This window comes from Otolemur garnettii, unplaced genomic scaffold (assembly GCF_000181295.1).
Source record: "Otolemur garnettii isolate 467f Iridium unplaced genomic scaffold, OtoGar3 scaffold00012, whole genome shotgun sequence".
NCBI lineage: Eukaryota > Metazoa > Chordata > Mammalia > Primates > Galagidae > Otolemur > Otolemur garnettii.
Genome location: NW_003852407.1, coordinates 3,334,187 through 3,338,673, shown reverse-complemented (window position 1 = coordinate 3,338,673; position 4,487 = coordinate 3,334,187). Strand labels below are relative to the sequence as shown.

The window sequence follows — 4,487 nt, the reverse complement described above, 5'->3', positions numbered from 1 at the left end:
AAGAGCAAGGCTGGAGGAGAGAGAACAGGGTCCAGTCCCGGTTCTACCACTAACAGCTCGTGTCACTCCAGGCAAGACAATCTCTCTGCCCCTCACTTTCGTCATTTCCTCCATGTGAGCTGAGCACATTCACCCAACCATGTATAAGTCACTGGTTTGTCATCAGCTCCAGGACCTGCGACAGCCTAACATGCAACCTCTCACCAAGCTGTCTGACACTCCCCTGTCAATCATCCTTGTCCCAGTAGCTGGGAGCCCACCAAGTGTAAGAGCCCAACTAGGATCCCCTATTTCTTTAGAAATATCAGGTCTGCAGTCTGCTGTCCTCAGAGTCACCGCTCTCTGTTCAAGACTCCCAGTCTGTCCTCACATCTCTCTGAATGACCTGCATGACCCCTACCCCACACACTCTCATACCAAACGCTGCCTGGGCTGAAGACACAGAAGTACAAACAACATGGCATGTAGCAAATGGTGCCCCAGGTGTGCCCAGGCTTGGCAGGGGCACCTTCCAAATGACCAATGACCAGGAGCTGCCACTTTACCCTGCACACACACTGCACTACTCATCAGCCCTGGGCCTTGGGGGTCCCAGGAGATGCTCCCCTAGGCCTGTGTTCAGTACCACTTCCTCTCCCCACCTCCAGCCCAGCCCTTCCTGATCCAGACACCCCACGCCTCCCCCAAGTCTTCCCAACTACTCCAGACCCAGGGCCATGGCCTCAGACTGCCCTGGCACTGACATGTGAGGCACAGCAAAGCACTGAATTTTACACAGTCTCAAACCAAAGGGCTACTTTAGGGGACTTCATTTTATCTTTTTTAACTACAAAGCTCCTTAGTGTGCGGGTCTCATAGGACAGGATGACACACATGTCCCCGGTGGCTCAATGGCTGCTGCCCCTTCGCTACACTGTCCCCAAGTCTTCAACAGGACACAGCAGTCCAGACTCAGAGGAAGGCCTTCAATATGTGTGGCAGTGACCACTCTCATGAGAAGCTCCTCGGACATCAAGGCTGCCTGTGGTCACACATGATCAGAGGCTGCCTTGGGGATCCAGGCTCCACTGTCCACAGGCTCTGTCCCCTCTCACCGCTGAGGTCAGTGGACCCTGAGTCAGGAATGCCAAGTGTATGCACCTGAAACAGGGGTGCTGGGGGCTGCAGGCCTCCTGCCGAGGGCTCTCCAGGCTTCTTCCCTCTGCCCAGCACCACCACAGGACCAAGTTTAACCCAGTGGTGCTGGCAGAGTACTTGGGAACACCTGTGACCCCAAGGTCCCATGTAGACTACAGGTCCAGCTCAGGTCTCTACTTCCTCCACAATCTCCTACTGTTTCCTCACGCAAAGGTGAGAAGCTCTGTGAGCTTAAAAAGACCGTCACTCTTCCTCAGCCACCCCTACGCCCCACTCTAGTACCCTGATATCATGCTTTGTGACCACTGGGCATCTGAGTACTGGTTTAAGGGCTGGGCAATGGCTTCCCAAGTGCAAGTCCCCCGAGTATGGGGCTGGGGTACAGTCTTCTCTTGGGGACCCCCCACACACACACACCTACAGCTGGTCTCTTGGAAGGAATCTGGCAAATAGTTTCTGAGCTCAGCCTTAATATTCTCCCACGCTTCATGATGAGCTCGGCAAATCCTCATACCTGCTCTGTCCTCCTGAGATGGCAACACTGTTTTCCCCTGGGTCTGGGACAAAGAGCAAGGCTGGAGGAGAGAGAACAGGGTCCAGTCCCGGTTCTACCACTAACAGCTCGTGTCACTCCAGGCAAGACAATCTCTCTGCCCCTCATTTTCGTCATTTCCTCCATGTGAGCTGAGCACATTCACCCAACCATGTATAAGTCACTGGTTTGTTACAATGAACAAGTGATGTAAAAAAGAGGAATGCTTTCAGAAGAAGGCTAAGAGACACCATATAAAGAAGACAGTACCACCATCTTTCCCCGTTTACATACCCTAAGGGGATGTGTGAAGCCAGCTGGCCTTCATGTATTTCCATCTTATCTTCCAAATACTAAAGAAAAATCACCATCAAATGCATCTCCTGATCTGCCTGCCTTCCCTGCTCCCACTGTAAGGTGATTAGGAATGGAAAATAGGCCTTCTGTCATCAAATCTTGAATATTGAACACAACTCTGGACTGAAAAATCACCAACAATACAGAGGGCAGAGTGCTGACACCCAGCTGTGTACTCTCCCCTCCTGGCAGTGTACAGGGGCCACAGAGCCTGCAGCTTGCTGGATGCAGAGTGAGAATTCCACGCTGTCAGAACTGTGCTCCACCTTCACAGTCACACACCATTTAAGCCATTTCTCTACAGGCTGTAAAGCTCCCTGTTCTTTTCCCAAGGCCCCTGTAGTCACATCTCAGGACCCTGAGACCAGTGGGCTGGCCTTCAGCGAACCTTCCCAGCCCCAGGCCACCTCCTCCCCGGACACTTCATTGCCCCCTCACCTCTCCGCCCCTGTGGCACTTTCCCAGAGCCACTGACAGTCATTCCTTTGGCACTGCCATTTATTTGAGAGACAGCTCCTTAAGTGTAGAGGACTGTTCTGTTGTCATGTCACCTGTCTTAGCCCAGTGCCTCGCGAGAGGTATGATAGATACTCCTTGAAAAAAGGAGGCAGAGGAAAAAGCTTTAAGTAAGAGATGCTAACAAAGCATTTAGCTCAAGACAGTGGTTCTCAACTGGAGGCAACTGTTTCCTACATTCGGTGGCATCTAAAACACTTTTACTTGTCACAGTGGTGGGGACGGCCCACCTCAACAAAATCCTACAGTGCACAGGACGGCCCCCACCACAAAAAATTGTCTGACCCAAATGTCAACAGCTCTAAGGTTGAGAAACTCTGATTACAGGAAATAGGAAGCATACAGCAATTTCCTTCTCAAATAATGTTGATAATAATTTTAATCATATGTATGTTTGTACTTCTCACAAATAATTCCCATCATCTTCTTGGATTCTATCATCGGGATATTTTCTAATCACAATGAACAGATGAGGAAATGAGACACAGAGGAGAAGACTGGCTTGTGGTTAGCCAATCGGCAGTGCGGCTAGATGAGAATCCAGGTTCCGAGACTTGGTAAAGTATTCTTCCCACTCTGCTACTTTATTGGGAGGAAGATTTGGGTTCAGAGGCAAAAGAGGGTCCTTGAAAAATGGAACATTTAATAGACTAGAAAGTCCCTTTGAAAGCCTCCAGCGTCTGCTCTCACTGGGAGGGGAGGTCCAGTGGGGTATCTGGCACACAGCAGGTCCCAGGCTCTGATAAGGGAACAGCCCGAGGTCACAGCTGGTAGGGCAGAGCTGGTGTGGCACCATCCTCACCTCTCCCCTGGGCACTGCAGCTGCTCTGCCCTTCATACATAATCTGTCTTTCACAGAGCCTGCACTTCCAACAGCATCTTCTCTTCTGGAGACAGCCGGCAAACAGGGAGGGGGCGCTATTCCTGAGCATGCCTCAAATTTGGAGGAAAGGAAAAGGGTGAGATGAACAGTCAGCATCCTGCACAGAGGGCCCTTTTAGTATTATCTCCCAGGACTTTTCCACCATGGGGCCCACTGAAGAAGTTGTCAAGCTTTATTAAATGACAGAGACTGTAGAAGGAAGTTCGAATATTATCAGAATCAGAATTGTCAAACCAAATTACTTTACAGAAAGAGATTATACTAAAACCAAAAAGGAAATCATGGAAAGGAAAGATGGAAATAAGGTGCTAAAGCATTTAAAGACACACCTCCTCTGGCCAGAGGGACCAGCACGTGTGGAGGCCCAGAGTCTCAGAAGAGGTGGCTGCAGAGCCAATGGAGAGGCAGTGTCAAAGGCTATTTCAGGCAAGAAGTGACAGGAGGAGGAAGAGAAAAGAGACCAACGTAAGAAGTTCTCACATAGACTCCATGGGACTCAGACAACAATCAGACACTAGGGAGTGAGGGAGGAGAAGAATCAGGGCTCAGGTCGGCCAGTCGGCCAGTATAGTGCCCCCTGCCACCTGTGGGTATTTAGAATGAGTTAAAATGAGATAAAATCAAGAATTTAGCTCCTCAGTCACACTAGCCACATTTCAGCACCCAGCAACCGTGTGCTACCAGTGGCTGCCACTTTCACACATTATGGAAGCTTCCCATCATCACAGGCAGTTCTATTGAACAGAAATGGCCCAGAGTGACTCTCAGGCTTCCAGTCTGGGAGCTGAGTTCTGGTGGGTGAATGAAATAGTAGGAAGTGGTTATGCCTTTTACTACAAGAGAGACCAATTAAAGGGAGGCATCCTGAGAGGACGAGATGAAAAGCATGGTCTGTGGCACGCTGAATGTGAGATGGCTTCCAAAGCTGCAGGGGGCATGCAGAAATATTTGTCCATAACCTGGCAGAAACCAGGCATGGACAAAGGCCATTAAGAATCACTGTTATGGGGTGGCACCTGTAGCTCAAGCGGCTAAGACGCCAGCCACATACACCAGCACTAG

The 4,487-nt window shown here is 50.3% G+C and overlaps 1 protein-coding gene across 1 annotated transcript in view; it reads right to left on the bottom strand.

Annotated features, from left to right (window-relative positions):
* MYO5B (myosin VB) overlaps positions 1 to 4,487 on the bottom strand; it is a 316,910-nt gene that overhangs the window by 78,611 nt on the left and 233,812 nt on the right. The gene's annotated exons all lie outside the window — the stretch shown is intronic.